The following is a 27,274-nucleotide window of genomic DNA, read 5'->3' as shown; positions in this document are numbered from 1 at the left end:
TTCGTTAACCACTGCGCCACGACGGGAACTTCCCTCCTTCAGTATTTTAAAGAGAGAATAGGTGAAAAGCCTTTTTTTTTTCCCCCTTGTTTCCGTTAACCTCTTCAGGTCCAGTGTAAAAGCAGTTTCCACCAGTCAGTCGCCAGTCTAGTTCTATTCCTTGTTTGACTATTCCCCAGACAAGTCTGTCTTTACATGACAGAAAAAAATCCAGCTGATTTAGCCTTTTCAATAGAAATATATGTAGAAGGTTTTTAGTGATATTTAGATAGCAATAACTTGCGGTACTATATATATATTTTTTGCAAACTAATAAATGAAATGACAATACTAAGCATTTATTACACATCTGTTATGTGTCAGGTGATTAAATACTTACTTCTAATTATTTTAACCCACCTAAAGTGTAATTTGTATAATCTTCATTTCTATTGAACAGGAAACTGAGACTCAGAGGATTGAAGCCACTTGCCCAACCCTTCTCTATTACATGGTAGAGCTGCCTAGTACTGTGAAAACCCCTTCCCCTCCTACTGAACCATTCCAACTCTTACCCAAATTGAAAGTGTTTATTGACTATATGGACTTGGAAGAGGAGAGGCAAATCAGGTCCCTAAAGGCTACGTTTTGCATGGGAGTCACACATGCAGCACATCTGATGGCACATGCCATATACACTAGGAAAAAAAAAAGTTAAAAGGAAGAAAACTATAAAATTTGTTCAAAACCACCTAAGTCCTGAGATTCATCATTTTTTTCCAAGTCTGAGATCTAAAACGGAGCCACAAGTAACCTTACGACTCCTCAGGAGGGTTGTTATTCTTCTTCATCTCTTCATTTTACAGCTAGTTGTCTGTGGTTTTATTACAGCTTTAATTGGCTGGAGCCTTTAATTATGGTTAGGTGAATCCATTTGTATGAAATAACAAGCATAAACTTTCTTTCACTTTCAAAAGTGAACATTTGTGCAAATTCAGATTGTCTTTTATTTGGCTAGTGTATTTATCTTTCACTTTAGTCTCCCATTTCTATGTAATTTGTGTCTTTCAGACTTTATATTATTAGCTGTGGAATGTGACAGGAAGGAGGCACAAGGTCATTTCATTATTCTTTGAATCAATTCCAGGCACATCACTTTCGTGGTTAAAAAAAAATCTGTGTGATAACTTGCAATTTATTCTTGAATCTTTAAATGTCGTCTTTTCTGATGACATTCCAATAGCTGCTTGATTCAGCATATATGCTAAAGCAGATACCAAATTTCTTATTGAGTGTTCTATATTTTCCTTTATATATATTAAGGAACAACATGTTTCCCTACTTCTGGGAAGATGGCATCAATAGCAGCTTATTTTTTGGAGCTTCTTGATTCCCTACGTAAAAATGGGGACTAGAATGCAAAAGCAAAAAGCCATGTTCAACATTTGGTAGCACCTTAACTCTAAGACCCTCAAAGTACAAGCAGATGGAGACCAATAAGAGCCACAAAATCCTGTGTGCTGTCGGCATTTGTGCGGTGGAAATGGAAGAAACCAATGCAGACAGATAGGCCCTCTTTGACACCCCCCTCCCCCACCACATACACTTTGAGTTGTCTTGCTGGAGGAGTGTGGTTATAGTTGGTAATTTCTTCACATCTACTTTACTTGTGAACTCACATCTGGGGGCAGCCCCAGCCAATGACTGAGCAAGACGGTGGCAAAGGGTCTAGGCTCCTCACGGGAAATTAGCACCTCTAATACAAAAGGCAGGCTACCGATCTAGATTGTGGTTTGGTGGCTTTTCTTGCCCACTTTTGCTCCTTCTCCTTGCCTTTTAGAATGGTAGATTTTGTATTCCTAATTCATTCTCAATGTCTGCTTCTGGGAAGATTCTGACACAGCAGAGCCACAATTGTTCTGAGAAAGCAGGCAGTGAAGGGGGGTGGTAGTGGGTAGCCCTTGGTAGAAAGTGGACCAGTTGCTTCCTTGGTGGTGGTGTGGGAGAATATTTGAATGACTGTGACTTGAAGGTGCAGAGATGCTGCCTTTCAAAGTGTAAAGGGAAAACAATGTACACATATATAATGGAATTGGCTGGTGGTTATTGTTACACTGATGTCCACAAAGGATTAATGAAACACCGAGAATCGTTAACAAACAATTAAAAACTAAGGATATAGTCCAGAGGGCATCTTTGGTAGAACTTCAAAGGAGGCCTGTATCTTCTTTAATAGTAGGAAAGCAGAAAACCAACTGGAAACCAAACCATTCCCTTAGAGGAAGACACCCTGCCCCTCAGGGCCTCAAGACTCCCCCTTAGGATCTCTTCCTCCTTGCACTTCTGGCTGCCAGATCAACAACCAGGATTAACTTCCAGCCTAACCTGCTAGGGACATGCTGGGCCTGATAAGGGAGGAATGGGGCTAGACCCCAAAAGCACCAGCATGTACCAGAATAAGCTATTAGAAAACCTGTGAGACTGGATTGGAGGCCTCTGGACCAAGGGAACCACAATAGAAGACTGAATAAGGGAGATTTTACTGACCTCTGAGGAACTTTTTTTAGCCCATGAGATGTAATACCATGACAAGGACCTCAGAAGATGGTGCAAACTCACTGTGGGGCAGTCTCCTAGAACCCCAGAAACAGTGCTTATCCATACTGCGAGAAGTTGTAATGCCTGAATCTCTATGGCAGGGAACAGAGCAGGGACTTAAAATGTTTGTTCTGGAGTGGTTATAAGATGTGAGGCCAGAAGACCTGCTTAGAGATTCACCAAGGCCATCAGGAATGAGATAATGAGAAATTCAGCTGTGGCTCTCCTCTGGAAGTAGGGCTGATAGTAGAAGACAGCTTGACTGAGGCAGCCTGCTGATAGGCATGAGATAATGGGGCTCTGAAGTTAACAGAGGCCTGGCAGTGGCACTTAGCCTCCAAGTGTCATCAAGGGGCCTCCACATGGGCTTTCCCTGCAGAGAACTGCCAAGATGGTCAAATAGACACGTCATTCTCAGGGGGACAAAAAAGATGGACAGCCAACAGGGTCCATCTCTGTCGAATATACATAATGGCAAAGACAGGGATGGGCAGGCAACTGAGAACAATTTCCCCAATTAAAAACAAACAAACAAAAAACCTGATCTCTATCTAGTTTCTAGACGTGAACCGCTTTGGTAGACTTAGACTTCATGACTGAAGTGGCTGCTAGGTCAGCAAGAGGAAGGACTCTGCAACACCTAGACAAGTACATACTGCAATCATTGTCCAGCCTTTCCCCACAGGACCCAAGGGCCATGGGTTCTAAGTCTCAGAAAATACTGAGGCACTTAAAAACCTCTTAGCAATATTTAAAAAGCTACATGCTCCACACAGGTGAAATCTAAGCCTTGTACAGATCTTTGCATTTTGGCTTTAGACTGGCTGGTTCTATAACACAAATAGAATAGTTCATTGATTGAATGGACTGTTCCTATGACTCACTTCTCTGATGTTGTGAAAAAACTTAACCATTTTTAGTATGCAACTTTTTACGAGATACAATTCTTCACTAGTGGGAGTTTCTCTTGTCCTGCTTATTTTCCTCTGCCTTTTATCTTCATACTGAATCTACAGAAAGCTCCAGAAGCAGATTTATGCCCATCCAGTTCTTAACACATTTCAAGGTGGAGCAAAACGCTGTCAGAAGCCTTAGTCTCAAACCAGTATCTGGTGGGCCAGGGAGAGACATGAGGTCTGTGGAGCTTCAAAACTCAATATTTCCCAAGGTTTTCTAATTTCTCTTTAGCCCAGTCCTACAATGAAAATCCTTTTTTAAATCCCATTATATTTGCACAGTAAGCCTGATTAGTTTTTCCAGGCTCTCTGATGGGTTGGAGTCCTAATTTGGATTTTTGTAGTCCAGTTCTTGCTGGCCACTCTTCATCCTCCTCCTCATTTTATGGGTGAAAGAGTGGATTATGTTTCTTCCACCCAAATCTGTCTCAGTAGCAATGTCCATTCCTTCATTCAGAACCAGCAGCCCCTCTACCTTTCCAATAACTCGAACTCCTCTACCCCTCTTAACCCTGCACCAGACACTGCTCACCTGCTTGTTGCTTCAGCCTGGTGAATCTTTAGGACGCTATGCCTAGAACTTCCAATTAGCATTTTTGGATTCCATTGTTTTCTTCACATTTGGACCTGCCTCTAGTGTATCTCATGCGATAGTCTGGTATTTGTGTGATAGAGTAATAGGAAACAAAAACTTGCTATTTATCTATATTAACTTTGTTTACTGGTCTCTGTATGAATAACAAGAGATTATTTGTCTTTTTATTTTCATCCTGTGGTGAAATCTAGTTTTTGTACTGAATTTGAGGTGTTTCCTCATGTTAAGAATGGCGAAGTTGCTGAGATTTTTACCCTATTTGCAAGCTAACACATCTGCTTGCTATAGTTTCATCAAAACTAGCAGAAGATATGAATGAGACTCCCAGGTCAGACAGAGGGCTCTATTACCACAACAGTGAGTGGACTGGGCATCATGTTCGCTTCAGTTCCCCTCCCCACACCCGGGTCCCATGGAGGTCACATGGAGAGACCCAGGTGAGGACTCCTGAGTTAGGGTATCTACATCTTTTATAATGGGCAGTTAAGCCTTCCTGTCTTTTGACCCAGAGGAAGAAATTATCTTGATTGTATGGGACAATGAAGAAACTTGTCTTTTGCTCTGGAGGGAGATGCTATCACTATCTTCAAGTTTGTTCTCTCCCTACATGTCCTTCTAAAGATAGTTTGGGGAGTTCCCATCGTGGTTCTGTGGTAATGAATCCGACTAGAAGCCATGAGGTTGCGGATTTGATCCCTGACCTTGCTCAGTGGGTTAAGGATCCAATGTTGCCGTGAGCTGTTGTGTAGGTCACAGAAGCAGCTCAGATCCCGTGTTGCTGTGGATCTGGTGTAGGCTGGCAGCTACAGCTCTGATTAGACCCCTAGCCTGGTAACCTCTATGTGCCACGGGTGTAGCCCCCAGAAAAGGCAAAAAGGCTAAATAAATAAATAATAAAGATAATTTTGAACAAAGGCAGTCAGAGCCTTTTCTCATAACACCAGAAACCCATGAAGAATTGTCACCCAACAGCCCATACTTTAATATGGAACACAATGTATCAACTGAGAATCAGTAACTCTACCAAGTTCTCTAAAAACATGATCTTGAGAGTGCTACGCTTGAACTGATCAGTTAATCCTATTAGTATTCTTGAGACCATGAGATCTTGAGACCTTCCATGATTTTTGGACTTTCTAATACAGGCATTTTCCCTGTTATGATGACCAAGAACAGAGAGTCTAAAAGGAAATCTTAAGAACAATATCTTCTTACCCCACAGAGCAAGTTAGCACTTTGCTCTTAAACAACATTGCCTTGCTTCCTTCTCATGTCAGGTACTCAAATCTCTGGAAATGGGAACAGCTACTGCAGTGTAGCTGAACTCCTTGATTTTGAGCCCTCACATTGATGGGGGCTGAGAGGTATGGGAAGACCTCAGTGGCAGGAATCTGGTGACACAGCACCTTGTTTCACTTCCAGTGAGTGGTCTCTTTGATCTCAGCGCTTGTCCTTATCTGGAGCTGGGACTGCTGAGTAGGATGTTTGCATTGAGCCAGGTGCCTAGTCTTATGAATTCAGCTATGCTATTTACTTAGAATCTTTTACCACCTTGCTATATAATTTTAAGTCCCATCATATTATTGGAATTCATCTTCCAGATCTGAAAAAAAAAAAAATTAGACTTAGGCAAGATCAGAGGCCAAGAACTCAAAGGCCTATAGTCAGGGATGCTGGGTAAGCACAATTGCTGTTGTAGTCTATATAAATGGAAAAACTTGAGTGAACAGTGCTTTCTAGAGATGTGTATCTTGGGGCCCCTACCTATAGCAGAGCCAGGCAGTAATACCATTGTGCTAATAGGGCCAGTGTCTGAGCCTGTGTCCAAAAAAGATTGACATGCCTCTACCAAAGCTTGAGGTGGTAAGAGTGTTCATGCTATAGTAAAGATGGCCTTCAGAATGCCTACACAGGTTCTACATTTTATGATTTTGCTGGTTTGTTGCTTTTATAAGAACTTGTATTTCTCTTTGGTTTTCCCTTTGAGGTGTAGTCTTGACCTTATGGGCACAATTACTAAAAAGTAAAAAAGAAATGAATGGATATAAGCAGACGAAATGCATTCTGGCTCAGAGAGCCATGGTTGTACTTCCCAAAGACTAGTTCCTGTATTAGCTGCATTATAATCACCTGGAAAATTTAAAAGTAATCAACAAGCTTTCTGGGGAGTTCCCACTGTGGCACAACAGCTTAAGGATCTGGCATTGTCTCTGCAGCAGCTCTCTGGTTGCTGCTGAGGCACTGGTTCAGTCCCTGGCCTGGTGCAGTGGGTTAAAGTATCCAATGCTGCCACAGCTATGGCCTATGTTGAAGTTGCAGCTCAGATTCTATCACTGGCCCTGAATTCCCATATGCCATGGTCATAGCCAAAACAAACAAAAAGCTTTCTGGGCCAACCACCTCCAGCATCAGGGTCTCTGGGGTGAAGGCCAGGAGGTTTGTGTGTCTTCAAGTTTCCTCCAAATGATTATAAATGCATCCTGATTTAGGAACAAGTGACCATGCAGAAGTTCTGGGCAGGATGAGAGACTCTGCTGAATCAACTGTCTACCTCCATTGTGAAGCTGCTCACTGTGAGCAGAGGTTGGGTGCTATGGCACAGAACAGTTCAAGTTAAAGGCAATGCTTCTTTCTCTAAACAGCTGGTTTAGGAAGCACAGATGCTCATAATTCCTAAACCAGCTGTTTAGAGAAAGAAGCATTGCCTTTAACTTGAACTGTTCTCTGCCATAGCACCCGACCTCTGCACCCACAGCTGCGGCCTAGCTCCCAACCTCTGCACAGGTTTGAGGATGCTTGTCAAATGGTGTTTTGAAGCCTTTCACTTTAATGAGTAACAGATTTTGGAAACTGAAGGTTGGCTAAGTATTGGCAAAAATGTTTAAAATACTCAGGTAATAGTAATTGTTTCAACTGAACTCAGTTAACTTCCTTTTGCCCTCAGTTTATTTTCTTTGGGTATATGTCTAGTTGGTCTGTCTTAAATGTGATTCTTAATAGGGTGTATACAGGATTCCGCTGAAAAGTGTTGCTGGTCAGAGTAAAAAGCAGGCGAGTTCCTTTTTTTTTTTTAGGGATGCACCTTTGGCATATGGAAGTTCCCAGACTAACGGTCAAATTGGAGCTGTAGCTGCCACAGCAACGCGGGATCTGAGACAAATCTGTGACCTACCTATACCACAGCTCAAGGCAATGCCAGATCCTTAACCCACTGAACAAGGCCAGGAATTGAACACGCGTCCTCATGGATACTAGTCGGGTTTGTTGCTGCTGAGCCATTTTGGGAACTCCTTGAATTCTTTCTTTTATTTCTTTTATGTCTGGGTTTATAATGCACAATTTTGGAGTCACAGGATCATGAAGTCAGTTCCAGAAAGTTGTCTTGGGGATATCCTGATGGTGGCTAGATGGCAACCTATTCTTGCTCCTTACCTCATGGATTGACTACGTGATGACATGCAGTAATTCAATGAACCCAGATCTGCCTGGCAACAGTAGTCACACAGCATTTATGTCACCACCAGCCTCCTTGGAGCCTGTGACAGACATGGTCTATCAATCATGGCATTCTTTTGCTCTGAGCCTTGATGTGGTCTCAGAATCCCTCTGAAAAGTGAGTGAAGGCACCACTAGCAGTTGACCAGAATTGACATATAGAATGATCTTTGGAGTGGGAAAAATGGGGTGGAGAAGGGCAGAGACTGTCACAGACTTCTTCTCTATCAGCATTTTGTGTTCCTCACATAGGAAATGAGGCATCTGGTTCCTTTTTGAGTTTTCGTTTCCTGGAGTTCTTGACTGTTGATGGCTTTGTCATAGTTAGGGGCATCAAGTAATAACTACTATTCACTTGTTTTTAAATGTAAACCACCTCATACCATGCTTATTCTTTACTTTTTCAGTTGAACATTAGATAATTCCTGAGATCTGTTTTAAAAGAACAAAACCTATGACCTGGTATATTGACTGTTGTGATACTGTAGCTTATGCATTTATAGTGTAAGACAAATTTGGAGATGGTAGAAATAAATTGGTATGAAACTTAGAGTTGGATATGTAGCGTAAGGACACCCTGAGAAAAAGAACTTATTTGCCCAGAACTCATTAGCCCTTTCTTTTACACCTTTTCAATCTTCTAAAATCCAAAATACCTAATATCCTACATTCTGAATGTATTGGCACATTTCCTGTCACAATCAGCTATTTGATTTTCAAGCAACTTCCAGATAGAAACTTGAAAAGCCAGAAGTCGATAAAGTAGAAGTGGGGAAATCCAAACATAGTCGTAGGACTTATCCAGGAATTGCTCCTGCCTTAATTGACCATTGACCTAGGACACTCATCTCTCTACATTGGAACTTTTCCCACCCAATGCTATGTTTGAATGAAGGACTTTGTTGCATCATGATGGGGAGGTGTGGTTTCACTGTCTACAATCTGTTTGGGAAACAGAAGAGTAGAGCGACAGCACTTACAGAGAGAACAAGTATCTTTTTTTCCTTTTTTTTAATCCTAGAAAAGAGCAGATTAAAGGCAAAAACAAATCAGTCAGCATATTAAACCTTACCCATCAGCTTCTTCTACAGGCGATGACACTGATCTTCAACTGATGCAAACTTTAAAGTTCTCCCTTTAAATCTAAGGGACCCATGCCTTTTTAGAGATGTAGTGCATGAAGAAAGTGCTGTGCTCTTTGAGGGCGTTATTCAAAATACAAAAGGTGTTATTCATAACACCTTTTTTTTACTGTAGAAAATACATGCTTGCTAACTTGGCTTCAGCTGTTGTTAAAAGAAAATCTGCAGATAGAGCAAAAGGGCAAAAGGGTGACATCTGGCATAACAGACTTTCTAAGATGGTTTTGGCACAAAGCCTGCATTAAACAGCAGAAGCAGGGAAAAAAAAATCTATTGAAATAAAAAGAAAAAATTAGTACAATGCAACATTGACTTCTAATCTTTAGAAAACCTGTTTAAACCCAGTGCAAATGTTTTGTTGTTGTTGTGACCTGAAATGGGCCATCACCTCTAATAGTGGCTCTGAAAGACGGAAGAATATAAACTTGATATTTTCTCAAGTGGAGGAGGCTGAATCTTTTCATAAATTTCCAACCACTGTACACTTGACTTCACCTTTTTGGTGAGTAAGTGATGCACAGAAATGTCCACATTATTACAGGGTCTCCCTCCACTTGACTGTTTGGATACTTGCTAACCATAACGCATCAAATGCTGCTTGAAGTAATAAAGAATATATTTCATCTGCAAAACAACAGTGGCATAGAAGTGATCCCTGTAGCTTGAAAAGAAAATAATACACTGCTTGATTCAAACAAGGGATGAATTAGGATAAAGCTTCTAAATCATGTAATTACTCAGGATACTGAAAGAATAGAAAATTACCTTTGCAGGGACTAGGTTTAAGACTAGGAATTTCATGGGCTCCATTTTTCTTAACTATATTTTGCCTGTATCATCTCATCTTGACCCTGAGAGGTAAGTGAGAAAGAGGCAGGAGCATAGTTATGGTTTCTGGATGATCAATAACCTATTGTTTGACAGCTTTAAGGCAGTGATTCTACTGGATTCTGAGTGACTGAGTCCTTTGGTTTGTTCTGATCTGAAAAGTTGCAAACATTTTGTGCCAGTCGCTTTGATCTGCATGCACATCTGTGAGGTGACCAAACCATGGCAAAAATTCTGTTAAAAATCAGCCTTTGTGTTTGGCTTTGGACCCCTTTCAATTACACTAGAGCTTGAACTTTACTGATGTAAAGGACTTATGCCTTCACCCTAGTTGGTGACATGGAGATGAAAGTGAGGATATTATCTATGGTATGACCTTGATCTGCACATGAATAGATCTCAGTGGGAGTTTGGCATGTGAATTGGGGACACAATATGGCCTTTGAAAGTTGTTTATAAATAGAACCTGTGTTGTCTTATATGATTTCTAAAGCCATGATTCCAGAGATTGAGCAATATTTGTTGGTTGAGTAAAGCATAATGACAAAAAACAGAATGCTACCTTAAAGAACATTTTTTATTGTAGTTGGTTTACAACATTGGGTGAATTTCTGCTGAACAGCAAAGTGACTCAGATATATATACATTCTTCTTTGTATTCTTTTCCATCATGGTCTATCCCAGGAGACTGGATATAGTTCCCTGTGCCATACAGTAGGACTGTTGTATAACCTAATGTTTATCCTTTGTAATGGTTTGCAGGTACTAACCCCGAACTCCTACTTTTAAACAATAGATACAAAAAAACCTTTTTAGGGTAGACTTCCTGGGCTCAGATACTGAATTACATGAGTTTTTTGTTTGTTTGTTTGTTTGTTTTTAAGTCACGAACTCAGGAAGTTCTTAGGCCAGGGACTGAACTTGAGCCACAGCAGTGATAATGCTAGTTCCTTAACCCACTGTTCCACCAGGGAACTCTGAATTTTTGTTCCTAATGCTTCATTAATTCTAATACTAAAAATTTATGTCCCACTATTTGATCATTTTAAGAATTACAAATAAAATGAGATTGGGGAAAAGTATTAAAGGGAGAATGAGATGGTCAGAACTTTATTTAGAGGGGATATATCTTGAACATGAATGAAAAATTCTCTTAAATGTCATGTTGACCTGATGGTAAAGAATCATTGACTTAATTTTTTTTTTATTCTTATCTGTAATAGTGGTTACTCCTTTTTGTGAGTTATTTAGTGTTCCAGGGCCTTTTTTCTACTCTGTTAGACTGATTTGGGATACACAAAATGGAAAAGAATTGGAGTCAAGCATGGATAAGTGTGAATATTTAGAATCAAGGAGGAAGTAGAGAGGAGTGACAGATGGCATAGGCTCTGAGATGAGATCGTTTCTATTTCTACCACTTACTATCTCTTTGCATTATTATAGCCAAGTGTTCTTTGCAGCATGAGATAATATGGATAGTAGGATGAATGGTCCTCTGGTCTGCCTTCTTTCTGCAAAGTACAAAATGAGCTTGTATTTCTGAGCTTGTTTGCCTCTTCCCATAGAGGATCAACTTGTATAGGAAGTGTTCTTCTGCCATAAGCAACTAGAAAAGTAGAGAAATTTATGAAAAAAAATGTTTCCAAAAATTGGACAAAAGACACTACAAGGGGAGCCTCTGAGAGAAGGGGAACAAATGCAGTGAGTCCAACTGTTTATTTCCCAAGAACAGTTCTCAGATCAGAGCATGGGGAAGAGACATTGAAGAAAGCCTGGTAGTCTTGCTGAATTGAGGAGACAGCGGTTAGAGTCCAGGGAAGCCTAGGGGGTTATAATTTGCAGGATCAAATGTTAGAAAGAGGAAAGCTGTAAAGATAGAGAATTCCAAAGATTTTTACTGAGGTCTTGTTTGGTTGTTGAGTACTGACTTATGTAAATATGAAGTGAAATTTCAGTAGCTGGGAAAAATAAAAATCACTGGAAGTAAGTGGCCAAATTATTCCCAGAAGTGTATAGGGCTGGGAAAGTAGCACCTTCCTTTCAGCCAGGGTGGCTAAACTTCCTAACACATAAGCCACTGTATAGAATCCTCACAAAGGTCATGCTTCAGTAGTGGAAGTAGATTATTACAGAGGGAAGACTGCTCTGTGTTTTCTGGAAAAAGACAAATTTGAAGCCACAAAAGGATCAAACTGAACTAAAAGTCACTTCATTGCAGGTCAGGACAAAGTTGTGCACTTTTAAAAACACAATAAAACCCAGCACTCATTATCTTTAAATGAACAATGCCTGGCACCAATGAAATAAATTCCCTGGCATGCCAGGGGAGGAAAACATTATCCTTGACTAAGAGAAAAACTGATAGAAGCAGATATTGAACTCATAAGGATGATATAATTCACAGAAAAGGACCAAAACTACTATCATGAGTCTTATAAATTTATTTAAAAATGTATTTAAAAAAAAAGAGGAAAAAAGAAAAAAACCCAAGACCCGAGTAGAACTTAAAGCAATGAAAGCACAATATATGTAATGAAAAATGCACCAGAGGGCTTAATAATAAATTAGGGCCAAATAAATGGTCAGCAAACTTGAAAACATAGTACTGGAGATGATTTAAAAAGAAACATGGAGAGATAAAAAGATGAAACAAAATTTAAGAGTGTCAGCTACCTGTGGGACAACATCAACAGATCTCTGAGACGTTTAACTTGAGTCTTAGGAGGAAAGAAATGATGGTGAGGTAGGGAGAGGGAAGAAGGCAGAGAACAGAAGTATTTGAAGGAAGTGTTGGTCGGAAGTTCACCAAATTGATGAAAACATAAACCCATGGCTCTAAGAAGCTCAAAGAACCCCAAGCCAACTAAAAGCACAAAAAGCTGTATCAATGCACAATATAATCAAAATGTCCCAAAAAAGTGATAAATGAGAATTTTTTAAAGCTGCAAAGACAAACTGTCATTCAAAAATGAAGACAAAAAGAGAAAGATAATTTCAAACCAATAGAAGCAAAGATAATTGTTTAAACAGCAGATGTGTACTACAGTGAATATTAAAAAAATTTCTTAAGGCAAAAGGAAATTGGTAAAAAAAAAAAGTGTATAAAAATAGGAGAAAATGCTGGAAATAGTAAGTACATGAATAAATACAAAATATATGTTTATCATAATTAGAAAATCTCTTGAGATAATTGTTAAAACCCTGTAATATGCTATTATTTTGATTTTTAACACTCCAAAAAGTAAAATGGATGACAGCAGCATTGCAAAGGATGAGAGAAGAAAAAAACTTTACTGCTGTAGGTGGCATAAACCATATTGAAATTGTTGTGTAAGGTAGATTGCAATAACATAAAGGTATATTTTAAACTTTAGCAATCCCTAAAAAAATAAAATATACACATGGAAAATTAGTCATTAGTGGAGATAAATAAATCATAATCAAATACTCTATCTAAAAGAAGAGGGGAAAGAGGGAAAAGGAATAGTGAGAACTTGAGACAGTTAAGAAGGCAAACAACTACCGTGAGATAACACCTCACACCAGTCAGAAAGGCCATCATTAAGAAGTCCACAAATGACAAGTACTGGAGGGGCTATGGAGAAAAGGGAACCCTCCTGCTCTGTTGGTGGGAATGTAAGCTGGTACAACCACTATGGAGAACAGTGTGGAGGTACCTCAGAAATCTATACATAGAACTACCATATGACCCAGTCAATCCCACTTTGGGGCATGTATCTGGACAAAACTTTCCTTAAAAAAGACACATGCCCCCGCATGTTCATTGCAGCTCTATTCACAATAGCCAAGACATGGAAAAAACCCAAATGTCCATTGACAGACAACTGGATTAGGAAGATGTGGTATATGTACACAATGGAATACTACTCAGCTATAAAAAAGAACAAAATGCCATTTCCAGCAACATGGATGGAACTAGACACTCTCATCCCAAGGGAAATAAGTCAGACAGAGAAAGACAAATACCATATGATATGACTCATATCTGGTATCTAATATCCAGCATAAATGAACTTTTCCACAGAAAAGAAAATCATGGACTTGGAGAATAGAGTTGTGGTTGCCCAGGGGGAGGGGGAGGGAGTGGGATGGATTGGGAGCTTGGCATTAACGGATGCAAACTATTGCTTTTGAAATGGATTAACAATGAGATGCTCCTGTGTAGCACTGAGAACTTTATCTAGATACTTACAATGGAGCATGACAATGGGAGAAAAAATTATGTATACATGTATGTGTAACTGGATTCCCATGCTATACAGTGTAAAACTGTGTTGGGGGAAATAACAACAAAATAAAATATAATAAAAAATTAAAAAATAAACCAAAAAGGCAAACAGGGTAGTTCCCATTGTAATGTAGTGGAAATGAATCCGACTAGGAACCATGAAGTTGTGGGTTTGATCCCTGGCCTCACTCAGTGGGTTAAGGATCTGGTGTTGCCATGAGCTGTGGTGTAGGCCACAGATATGGCTTGGATCTGGTGTTGCTGTGGCTCTGCCTTAGGCTGGCAGCTGTAGCTCTGATTAGACCCCTGGCCTGGGAACTTCCATATGCTGCAGGTGTGGCCCTAAAAAGACAAAAGACCCGAAAAAAAACAAACAGCAAAATAATACATTGAAATACTTTTTTATAATCACAATAATGATCATGATCTAAGCACTCATATGGAATGAAAAAACAAGACAACCATATTTTCTAAAGAAACCCATTTTAAATGCAAAGAGAAAAATAGGTACAAAGAAAAAGGATGGTGAAAGATATATTATACAAATGATAATCAAAAGAAAGCCAGAGACTAATATAAAGATAGACTCAAAAACAATGTTTCTTTTTTTTTAAACTAGAGATAAAAAGTGACATTTTATAATTAAGAAGGGCCAGTAAATAAGATAAAACAATACTCAATTGTACCTTTTCAAAATACTAAAGCTATCAAAGTACATGACTCCAAAACTGGTAAGACTGAAAGAACAGAGATCTATACCTAGAGTAGAAGATTTCAGTATTGCTCAGAAATTTGTATGATAAGTAAACCAAAAAAGTGAGGTATTGCCACGGACTGAATGTTTGTCTTCCTCAAGTGTTAATGTCCAAGATGATAGTAGATGGGACCGAGGTGGGATGGCGGGTGGGGGATGAGGGTTAGTCTAGGTCATGAGGGGTCCTCATGATGGAGTTCAGGTCCTTAGGAAAAGAGAGACACAGGTGCTGTCTTTGCATTGGGAAAGGCCATATGAGCACATAGCAATGTGTCAGTGCCATCTTCAAGTTGGGAAGAAGGCTCTTGCCAAGAGCTAGCTATGCTCGCACACTGATCTTGGACTTTGAAGCCTTCAGAACTGTGAGAAATAAACTGCTGTTAAAGCCACCCAGTCTGACATTTTGTTACAGTAGTATAAGCCAACTAAGACAGTAACCTTAGATGTTCTGCTTCATGAATCTGGTAAAGGCCTCATTTTCTTTAGATAGTTCTATTTTTTCTTAGCAAGGTTTTATAGTTTTCAGTATGAAGAGTATACAGAATTTTGATGAATTTTGTTAAAATTTCCCTGTTTGAAAATTTGGGGTACCAATGTAAATGCTGTATTTTAAATGGTTCATTGCCAGGATGTTTATAAAAATACTATTGATTTTTGTGTATTACTTTTATAAACCTTGATCTTACTAAGCTCACTTATTCTAGTAGCATTTTTGGTATGTTAATTAGTTTTTATTTTTAGTCATTTGTGTATCTTCTATTAAAATCAATTTTCTTTCTTTCTCACCAATTTTAATATCCTTTATTTCCTCTTCTTGGCTTACTGATGTGTCTATACCTCAAGTACAGTATTAAAGAGAAGTGGCCCAAGAAGACTTCCTTACTTCGTTCCCCATCTTAGAATTTTAGGAGAAAGTCATTCAGTAATTCAATTTTAATATGTTAGGGATGAGTTTTTCATAATTTTATTATCATAGGGAAAATGTTCCATTCTGAGCTTGTATCATGAATAAGTGAATCTATAAATTTTCTGCGTCTAAAAAATGCCTCATCTAGTGTTTTGTTTTTTTCTAACTAGTTAATATGGTGGTTTATATTGATTTTTTTTTTTTTAAACCAACCTTATATTACTGGGATTCTCTCAACTTGGTTGTGCATACTATACTTTGTATACACTTGATATAAATTACTGTATTCCATCTATTAATATTAAGAGATTTTACATCCGTGTTAATAAGGGGTATCAGTTTTCTGTAATTTTTTTTCTGCGTTTGGTATCAGAATAATGGAAACACCAGTGGATAATGTCCACACATTTGTGATACATACTGGATTATAGAATTCCTTATGAAATATTTTTTCTTGAGGTTTTTTTTTTTTTTTCTTTTTGTAAAAGTTTGTATAGGATTGGAGTTCCCATCATGGCACAGTGGTTAACGAATCCTACTAGGAACCATGAGGTTGTGGGTTCGGTCCCTGGCCTTGCAAAGTGGGTTAGGGATCCGGCGTTGCTGTGGGCTGTGGTGTAGATTGCATATGTGGCTCGGATCCCACGTTGCTGTGGCTCTGGTGTAGGCTGGCAGCTACAGCTCCAATTAGACCCCTGGCCTGTGAACCCTCACATGCTGCAGGAGCAGGCCCAGAAAAGGCAAAAAGACAAAAAGACAAAAAAAAAAAAAAAGTTGGTATAGGATTGGTGTAACTACTTTATTAAACGTGTAGTAGAAATCAACAGTGAAGTACTTTGAGGCTGAAATCAGTCCCACAACCACAAGGAATTGAACTCCTCCAACAACCTGCCAGCGGGAAATGGTTTCTCCCCTAGGATTTCATAAGGAGGCCATGTGGGCACCTTGATTTTAGCTCAGTGAGACCTATGTCAGCCTTGTGATCTATTAGAACTTGAGGTATATTTGGTTTTTAGTCAGTTGTTACAGGAACAATAATAATAATAATAATAAGCCTAACATACCAATATTCTAAAAGAAGCATACATTTAGAAAGAAACTATCTGATTTTGAGTCTTTGTGTAAAACTAGAGTAGTCAATATGGTATTTTTCCATATGTCATTCACTATCTTTATGTGACATGTCTATTCAAATTACATCTTTTGTTATAGAAATGATTGACAGATATTTTCTTTCAGCTTGTGTTTTCTTTCCATTTTCTTTGAAAGAACAAAAATTTTGATGTCTGATTTTTATTTTATGGTTTATGCTTTTTTCTAAAATATCTGAGCCTAATTCAAGGTCATGAGGAAACTGACTGATATTTTTATCTAGATTTAAATGTTTAGCTCCTGTGCTTAAGTCTGTGATCTATTTTGAGTTAATTCTTGGTATGTGGTATAAGAGAAGGATTGAATTTCATTTTTCTTAATATGTCTGTGCAGTTATTCCACACTATTTATTGAAAAATTTGTTTCCATTGAATTGCCTTTATACTATACCAATTGTATAGTATTGGTATGGTAACAATATATAGATCACTGATTCTCAAAAGTTTTGGTGTGAGGACACCTTTCTACTCTTAAAAGATACTCAAAATCCTAAAGGGCTTTTTGCCATAAAAATGAAAATTAATTTTTTAAAATATGTATATAAACTATAAATTACAAATATTCACTTTAAGATAATTATAATAATCTCATTATCAAACAATATATTTTTGATGAAAAATAGCTATAAGTTCCTAAGCCAATCAAAAAAAGGATGAGTGGCATTATTTTTCATTTTTGAAAAACTTTTAATGTCTTATTAAAATATATCTACATTCTCATTTTTCTTTGGTTTCTGCATCAATTGGTTGCAACATCACAAAGTGTAGCCTCTAGAAAACTCCACTGAAAATTTATGAGAGAATGAAAGTGAAACAGTAAATGACTTAGTATTATTAGGAAAACAATTTTGACTGCAGAGATCTCTGGAAACATCACTGGACCTAGATTATACTTTGAGAACCACTGATAGAGATCAGTGGAACAGAATAAAATCTAGTAATAGACACATTAATATGTATTCAACTGACTCTGAGCAGAAGTATAAAGGCAATCCAGTGGAAAAAAATATTTTCAATAAATGGTGTGGAATAATTGGACAGGCATTAGAAAAAAATTCTACAGTAGAAAAAAATTGTATTGGGGAACTAACATGTAAAAAAATTAAAAGTACAGAAAATAAAAGGAAAATCACATTAAAAAATGAAATTCAATCCTTCATACCACATACCAAAAATTAACTCAAAATGGATCACAGACTTAAACACAGGAGCTAAACATTTAAACCTTCTAGATAAAAATATCAGTTTCCTCATGACCTTGAATTAGGCTCAGATATTTTAGAAAACATAAACCATAAAATAAAAATCAGACATCATCAAAATTTTTGCTCTTTGAAAGAAAATGAAAAGACAGAAAATGAAGACAAAAACATAAGCTAGAAGAAATTATTTGTCAATCATTTCTATAATGAAGGATGTTTATCTAGAATATATACCTTGTAATCTAATATTAGGAGAAATAACATGATTAAAAAACTTGAATAGACATGTCACACAAAAAGATAGTGAATGATGTATGGAAAAATACCACAAAAATATTCATCATTAGTCATTAGGACAATGCAAATTAAACAACATAACACAACATACCCACCAGAATGGACAGGAAAATAAATACACTATTCAATGTTAGTGAAGGTATAGAATATCTAGACCTCTCATATATAGCTGGTGGGAAAGCAAAATGTTATGACTACTTTGTTGTTTTTCATTACTCAATGAATTTTTTGTTGTTTTTTATTACTCAATGAATTTATTACATTTATAACTGTACAATGATCATCACAATCCAGTTTTACAGGATTTCCATCCCACAACCCCAGTGCATACCCCCATCCCCTGAACTGTCTCCTGTGGAAACCATAAGTTTATCCAAGTCTGTGAGTCAGTATCTGTTCTGCAAAGAAGTTCCGTCTGTCCTGTTTTCAGATTCCCCATGTCAGTGAAAGCATTTGATGCTGGTGTCTCATTGTATGGCTGACTTCACTTAGCATGATAATTTCTAGGTCCATCTATGTTGCTAAAAATCCTGGTATTTCGTTCCTTTTAATGGCTGAGTAGTATTCCATTGTGTATATGTACCACATCTTCTTGATCCACTCCTCTGTCGATGGACATTTAGGTTGTTTTCACATATTGGCTGTTGCAAATAGTGCTGCAATGAACATTGGAGTACATGTGTCTTTTCCTGAGTCATGGTTTTCTCTGGATAGATGGCCAGGAGTGGGATTGCTGGAGTAAATGGTAGTTCTATGTTTAGTTTTCTGAGGAATCTCCATACTGTTTTCCACAGTGGTTGCACAAACTGACAATCCCACCAACAGTGTACTAGGGTTCCTTTTTCTCCACACCCTCTCCAGCTCTTACTGTTTGTAGACTTTTTGATGATGGCCATTCTGGCTGGTGTAAGGTGGTACCTCATCGTGGTTTTGATTTGCATTTCTCTAATAATGAGTGATCTTTTCATGTGTGTTTTGGCCATCTGTATGTCGTCTTTGGAGGATTATCTGTTTAGGTCTTCTGCCAATTTGTTTTATGGGGTTGTTTTTTTTTTTTTTTTTTTGGTATTGAGCTGTAGGGGGTGTTTATAAATTTTTGAGATTAATCCCTTGCCAGTTGATTCATTTGTGAAGATTTTCTCCCATTCTGTGGTCTTTTTGTTTTGTTTAGGGTTTCCTTTGCTGTGCAGAAACTTAAGTTTAAGTCACATTTGTTTATTTTTGTTTTTACTGTCTCAGGTGGATCTGAGAAGATGTTGCTGCTGTTTATGTCAGAGAATGCTTGGCCTATGTTTTCCTCTAAGAGTTTTATAGCATCTGGTCTTATATTTACGTCTTTAATCCATTTTGAGTTTATTTTTGTGTTTGGTGTTGGGGAGTGTTCTAATTCCATTCTTTGACATGTGGCTGTCCAGTTTTCCCAGCATCAGTTATTGAAGGGCCTGTCTTTTCTCCATTGTATGGTGTTGCCTCCTTTGTTATAGATTAGTTAGCTGTAGGTGCATGGGTTTAATTCTGGGCTTTCTATCCTGTTCCACTAATCTTTATTTCTGCCTTTGTGCAAGTACCATACAGTTTTGAGGAATGTTGCTTTGTAGTATAGTCTGAAGTCAGGGAGCCTGATTCTTCCAGCTCTATTTTTCTTTTTCAGGATATCTTTGGCTATTCTGGGTCTTTTGTGCTTCCAAAAAAAGTTTAAAATATTTTGTTGGAGTTCTGTGAAAAGTGTCCTTGGTAACTTCATAGGGATTGCATTGTATCTGTAGATTGCCTTGGGTAGTATAGTCTTTTGATATTAACTCTTCCAGTCCAAGAGCATGGTATGTCTTTTCATCTATTTGTGTCATCTTTGATTTCTTTCACTAGAGTACAGGTCTTTGGTTTCTTTAGGTAGGTTTACTCCTATGTATTGTATTCTTCTGGATGCAATGGTAAACAGGATTGCTTTTTTTTCTTCCTTGTTCTCTCCTCTTGTAGTTTGATGACTATCTTTAGTGATGTATTTGCATTGATTTTTCTTATTTGTTTGTGTATCAATTGTAGACTTTTGGTTTGCAGTTATTCGGAAGTTTTGATATAAGAGTCTATATATATATATATATGAGATTGTTTAAGTTGTTGGTCTCTTAATTGCAAGTGCATCTCCAGTGTACCCTCCTCTTCTCACGATTTCTGAATTTGTTGGCATAATTGTGCATGGATGATTTTGTATCTTTACTGCATATATATCTTTTCTGGTAAGCCTTGTCATTTGTGGTATTTTTTTTCTGGTTTTGGCCTTTTCTTTTCTGCCTAGAGAGGTTCCTTTAGTATTTGTCATCAATCTGGTTTAGTGTTGCTGAATTCTCTTAGCTTTTGCTTGTCTGTGAAGCTCTTGATTTCTCCTTCAAATCTGAATGAGAGCCTTGCTGGGTAAAGTAATCTTGGTTGGAGGTGTTCTTCTTTCATCATGTTAAGTATGTCATGCCACTCCCTTCTGGCCTGCAGAGTTTCTGCTGAAAAAAATCTGTTGATAATCTTATCAGGGATCCCTTGTATGTTATTTGTTTCTTTTCCCTAGCTGCTTTCAATATTTTCTCTTTGTCTTTAATTTTGTCTCAAGGTGTTCCTCCTTGAGTTTATTTTACATGGTGCTCATTGCACTTCCTGGATTTGAGTGAGTGGTTCCTTTCCCATGTCAGGGAAGTTTTTGGCTATTATCTCTTTGGGTATTTTTTCTGTTCCCTTCTCTCTCTCTCCTCCTTCTGACATCCCTGTAATATGGATGTTGGTGCATTTAACGTTGTCCCAGAGTTCTCTGAGACTCTTTTAATTTGTTTTCAATCCTTTTTCTCTTTCTCTGTTCTGCATCTGTAATTTCCATTAATCTGTCCTCCACCTTGCTTATTTGTTCTTCTGCCTCCTGTATTCTGCTGTTAGCTGCTTCTAGTTAATTATTTATTTCAGTTATTGTATTTTGCATCCCTTCTTGCTTAAGTTTTATATCTTGGATCTCTTCTCAGTGTTTCCTGTAAGTTATCCATCTTTGCCTGCAGTTTATTTCCAATGTCTTGCATCATCTTCAGCATCAACAGTCTAGTCTTTTTCCTGGAGACTGATACTCTCCTGATCACTTTGCTGATTTTCTGGATTTTTTTTCTTTCTCCTTCATCTGAGCTATAGTTCTGTCTTTCCATTTTTATAGGTTTTGGTTTGGTGACCTTTTTACAGATAATAGAATTGTAGCCTCTCTTACTTCTGGTGTCTGACCCCTTGTGGCTGAAGTTAGTACAGTGGCTTGCTGTAGACTTTCTGATGGGAGGCACTGATGCCTGTCCACTGGTAGGTGGAGCTGATTCCTATCCTTCTGGCGGGTGGGACTTTGTCTCTGGATGAGATTAGAGTTGGCCGTGTGTGCCTGAGGGGTCTTTAGGCAGCCTGTTTACTGATGGGCGGGTCTTTGATCCTACCTAGATTATTGTTTGCCCTGGGGCTTTTAAGTGTGAATGGGTGGGGCCAGATTTCCCTAAAATGGCCACCTCCAGAAAAAGGCACACTGAAGAATATTCCCGAGAGCTTTTCTTCCAATGTCCTTCCCCCACAACAAGCCACATTTGCCCCTGTTTTTCCAGGAGGTCCTCCAAGAACTGCAGTCAGGTTTGACCCAGATTCCAATGGAGACTTTGCTTTGCACTGGGATCCAGTGCATGTGAAAGTCTCTGTGCACCTTTTAAGAGTGGGGTCTCCATTTACCCCAGTTCCATGGAGCTCCTGTGCACAAGCCCCATTGGCCTTCAATGCCAGATGCTCCGGGGGCTTTTTTTCCCAGTGCCAGATCCCCACATGTGGGAGTTTGATGTAGGGCTCAAAACTCAACTCCTGTAGGTGTATCTCTGTGAACCAGTTAGTTTCCAGTCTGTGGGGCTTCCCACCTGGGAGGTATGGGCTTGCTTATATTATATTATCTCCCTTCCTACCTCTGGCTGTGGCCTCCTCTTTGTCTTCTGGAGTAGGATATCTTTTTGAAAGTTTCTGGTCCATTTGGTTGAAGATTGCTCAGCATTTGGTTGTGAATTTTGTTGTGTTTATGAGAGAAGTTGAGCTCTGGTCCTTCTATTCCCACCATCTTAATCTCATCTTCCCTGACTACTTTGGGAAAAGGCTTGAAAATCTCTTATAAAGTTAAACATATATACATATTATGATCCAACAATTTCACTTCTCCTGAGTAAATTTCTAGAAATGTAAACTTAGATTTACTAACAGACTTGTAAGTGAATATTCATAGCACTTTACTCTTAGTAGCCTCAAACTGGTAACAGTCTGAGTGTCCATTATTGTTTCATAGATAAATTCTCTTATATTCACATAATGGACTATTACTCAGCAAGAAAAAGAAATCACTACCAATGTATGCAACAACATGTAAACTCAAACAAGCCTTATACTCAGTGATAAAACCAGACAGAGAAAACAATGTGTGATGCCATTTATTTGAAATTCTTAAGGACAAAAGTATAATGATAGAAAGTAGATCCATGGTTGTCTGGGGTTGTGGCAGCAGGTGATGACTGACTTGGGAGGAATACCAGAAAACATTTTAGGATGATGGGAAAGTTGTATATCTTGATTATCATGGTGGTTAAATAACTATAAATTTCTCAAAAACTCATTGAACTCTACACTAAGAATGAGAGAATTTTATTTCATGTAAATTGAACTCTAACAATGTCAATTAAAAAAAAGTTGCATATTCCAGTCCTCACATGGAGCTAGGACTCTGGGTATGATAGGAGTGAAACAATAAGATATATTTCTTGAAATTTAAAAGGCTGAAGTGAAGCAGATGATGCATCTCTGCTTTTTCTGCTGGCAAAGATGTAGTGGAGGCATTTTGTTTGTTCTGTGGCAGCATTGAGCAGAGTTCACCATGTCCAGTCATTTGCTTTGCAGGTGCCAGGAGGCAGGCATGGGACATTCATTCTGCTAGTGCAGATTGTAGCTAGCATGGAATGATTCCTAGGCTGGCAGCTATAGTAGCTTCTGATTGATGGTAGTTCTGATTGTTGCAGCCACCTGGCTGTTGTGACTTCCTGACCAGTGTTAGTTTGGGGGCCAATGATTTTTCTGATCTTAGAGGCAACACTGATTTTGAAGTGTGACTTTTAGAACTTTTCTCTTCAAATTCAGTCCAAAATCTGTTTTTTTTTCCCCCAGCCTTTTCAATTATTCTATAAGTTATATAATATCCTGCAATAAAAATTCATTTAACTTAGCTAGAATGGAGTTTGTTCTTTAACTAAATGCTAATATAGTACCCTGTAGGCATATTGTGAGAAATGAATGAAACTAGATGTGGAAGAAACAATGCCTGTTACTTAGTTAAAAAAAAAAAAAGTAAAAAAAAATAAAACCTCAACAAATATTTATTGCTGTTACTGTTATCTGATAGTAGGTAAACACAGGGTGGGAAAACTGCATGGGGGCATAAAACAGTTGATTTTCTGTTCATTGCCTTAGTTCAGGCTGCTATAACCAATTATCATAGACCGAGTGGCTTAAACAACAAACATTTCTGATGGTTCTGAAATCTGTAAATCTAAGATCAAGATGCTGCTGAGGACCCCTTTCTTGGCTTACAGATCCCTACCTTTTCACAGTATATCCTGATCTGTGTGCAGATTGGAAAAGAATTTTCCAGACTCAGAGCAGGGTGAAGAAAAGACAAGTTTATTGAAGAAAGAAATGCTGTTAACACAGTGGGCTGATTTCCTGTTGCTCAGGGAGAGCAGACCCTGGGCGTGTGGTTGTATCTATATTTATAGCCCAGAGAGAGAGGAGAGGTCTCACCATATACCTGCTGACCTGCTGATGGGTTGGGGAAAGATGGGTCTTCCTATACACTTGGATTGGTTGGGGCGTATATTGTCTCTATAGGGGCAGGATGAGGAGTGGACCACATACCTTTTGTAGTAGGGGGCAGGAATGAGCAGGCCAGGTTACAGGGGTGGGGTGGGGGCTCAGGAACATTGCAGCAGTTACTGTGAGACAGGTAATTCTTACCTTGGCTGGAGGCTATTTGAGTTTTTTTCTCCTTAGAACTTCAAGTCCCACAGAGTGTCTTCTAAGCACAGAGAGCAGCAAGCTTTCTCCTAACTCTTACAAGGGCATTAATCCCATTCAGGAGGGCTCTGCCCCATGATCTCACCTAAATCTAATAACCTCCCAAGGCCCCACCTCTTAATCAATTTGGGGGTAAGGTTTCAACATATGAATTGGGGATGGGGGGACAAAAACATTCAATCCTTGACTCAACTATTGAAAAAAAAACTGATATCATGTGATAATATGACTCCCAAGGTATGCATGGTTTTTCAATCTATGGTAATTTGTTCTGGCCCTTTCCTATCACTCTAAGCCCATCATCTACTTCTTTCCATTTTATTGGGCTCGAGACAAATTGGTCAACTATTCTGTCTCAAATAGGCTAACTTACATCTGCCTGAGGGAATGAATGCAGAATACTAAACTAACAATCCTGGGGATCTGATTTCTGCCCCTTAAGTAAGTTTAAGATGCAGATGACTTCTATTGAACAATGCTCCAAAGAACCTTGAAATATGATTGTTGGTGTTTGATTATAAATCATAAAAAATAAAAGATGCTCTAGAAGATGGAATATTAGCAAATGGTATTCTGATCTCTTTTTTTAAAAAAGGGGAAAATTAGATTTGCCAAACCATGGAGTGATGGTCCTAGTGTAAATATCCAGCAAAACTGCTTAATGGATGTTTTAAATGGGTTTGAGTGGTTTAAAAAAAGTTATTAGCAAGATACTGGTTTATAGAGAAGGTCAGCCAAGTGAAATGTGTTGTTTGTTTTTAAGGGAGTGTTAGATGATGGCAATTTAAGGAACTGCTATAGACATACTTCAGCAAGGAATTTGACCAAGGTATAATATCCTTAGGAATGAGATGGAGATATGTAAGCTGGCTCTTAAAATAATACAACGACCTATCTGACCCAGCACATCTAATGTGGGACCGGTTAGTGAATGCCCACTGGCAGGATCAACCCCACTTAAGGCTCTGAGACCATTTCTGACCCAGGTCAACATTTAGGTTAGAAATTTAATGACTTTAGCATACAAGTCAGTGTGGGTCCTCTTTCTCCCAGATAACTCCCTTGAAATCTTGACTTAGGATCTTGGAGTGATTCTTGACATCCCCCTCACATATTTTCATTGTTTGTTAAATATGGATTAAATTGATTTTACCCAGTAATCCCTACGGTCATTTTCTTAGTGCCTTTCCCGTCTTTCAACTATTGCAATAGCTTTCTAACCAGTCTTTTTGCCTCAATACCTCTGCTTCTCCCAACTGATCGTCTACCTTGTTGTCAGTTATCTTCCTAAAAGTCAAATCTGATCATGGCACTCTCCTGATTATACATCCCAAACTCAAGTTAAAACTCCTTCATAACTGACCCTCATGTTTGTCTCTAGATTCATTTCCTGTGTCGATCTTCTTGGACACAATATTCAGTTCAAAAATACTTAAAGTTCTCTCAGCCTATTGTTTAGACCTGCTAGTTCCACTGCCTCTTCTTTCCTATGTCCTATTTGATGATCCTCTCCCTTTAAAGGCCACTGAAATTTACAAAAGAATTACACAACTAATGGCCAAGTTTCAGAACTGAAGGGACATAGCTCCATGGACAAGATTTTCACTTAGGCTTAAATGTGAACAATAACCCTTGGGGTTATGAAACTAGGTAGCCATGAACATTTAAAGTCACACACTGAAAAAGAAATTCAAATTGTATGCAAATATAGAGAACATAGTTAAGTCTCCCTTTATTGTCCCCGTATTTCCTCTTGGGTTATATTGGGCTATATTATTATATAACCCAATTTATTTATTTACTGAGTTTTATTATTTTACATCCTTTTTTAACATGTATACATAAATATATGTGTACACACAACGTATGTTTTTTTTTTTTTCTCCTTAGGTGAGTGGAATCATAATACACATTTTATTCTGTAACTTTCTTCTCATGCTTAGAAAATGTTGCTGGTCATATCTATAGATCTACCTCATTCCTTTTTAAGTCGAATTCATTTGTCAGGATTCAGTTCAAATTTTGTCAAATCCTTCTTGGCAGCTCAGTTACCACCTAGACACACAGTATAATATTACTCAGCCATAAAAAAGAAGGAAATCTGGATTTGTGTAATATGGCTGAACCTTGACAGCATTATGCTCCATGAAATAAGTCAGAGAAAGGCAAATCCCATATGATCTCACTTCTATGTGGAATATAGAAACAAAAACACACTCATAAAGAGAACAGATGCTCAGTTGCCGGGCATGAGGGATGGACAAAATGGGTGAAGGAGGTCAAAAGATAGAAACTTTCAGTTAAAAAACAGTCATGAGGATTCTAAGTTTCAGCATGGTTACTATAGTTAATAACACCGTATTTCATAGTTGCAATTTGATAAAAGTAAGGTGTTTTTTTTTGTTTGTTTTGTTTTGTTTTTTTTTCCAGTTTTTAGGGCTGCACCCATGGCATATGGAATTTCCCAGGCTAGGGGTCAAATCAGAGCTATAGCTGCCAGCCTGTGCCACAGCTCACATCAAGGCCGGATCCTTCAACTCACTGAGTGAGGGCAGAGATGGAAGCCACATCTTCATGGACACTAGTCGGATTTGCTACCACTGAGCCACAACGGGAACTCCTGATGAGAGTAAATCTTAAAAGTTCTTATAAAAAAAAAAAAAACCACTTTTTTTTGTTTTGTATCTATAGTGATGGATGTTAGCTAGACTCACTGTGATCAATTTACCATATATACAGATACTAACTTACTATGTTCTATACTTGAAACTAATATACAGATCTTACTTAACAAGATATACTTACTTACAGATACAACTTGACAAGGTTATAAATTGAAAAATACCTAAGTCACAATGCACTTAACACACCTAACCTACTAAACGTCATAGCTGTATCGAGCATGCTCAGAACATTTACATTAGCCCAGAGTTGGGCAAAATCATCTAATGTAAAGCCTGTTCTACAGCAAAGTGTTGAATATCTTACCCAATTTATTGAACACTGTACTCAAAATAAA

The sequence above is a fragment of the Sus scrofa genome, chromosome 18 (genome assembly GCF_054392235.1).
Source record: "Sus scrofa isolate SSC_HxYL_T2T_F1_AM1 chromosome 18, Sscrofa_HxYL_maternal_Yorkshire_Landrace_v2.0, whole genome shotgun sequence".
Classification (NCBI taxonomy): domain Eukaryota; kingdom Metazoa; phylum Chordata; class Mammalia; order Artiodactyla; family Suidae; genus Sus; species Sus scrofa.
Note: the sequence above shows the minus strand (reverse complement) of the source record.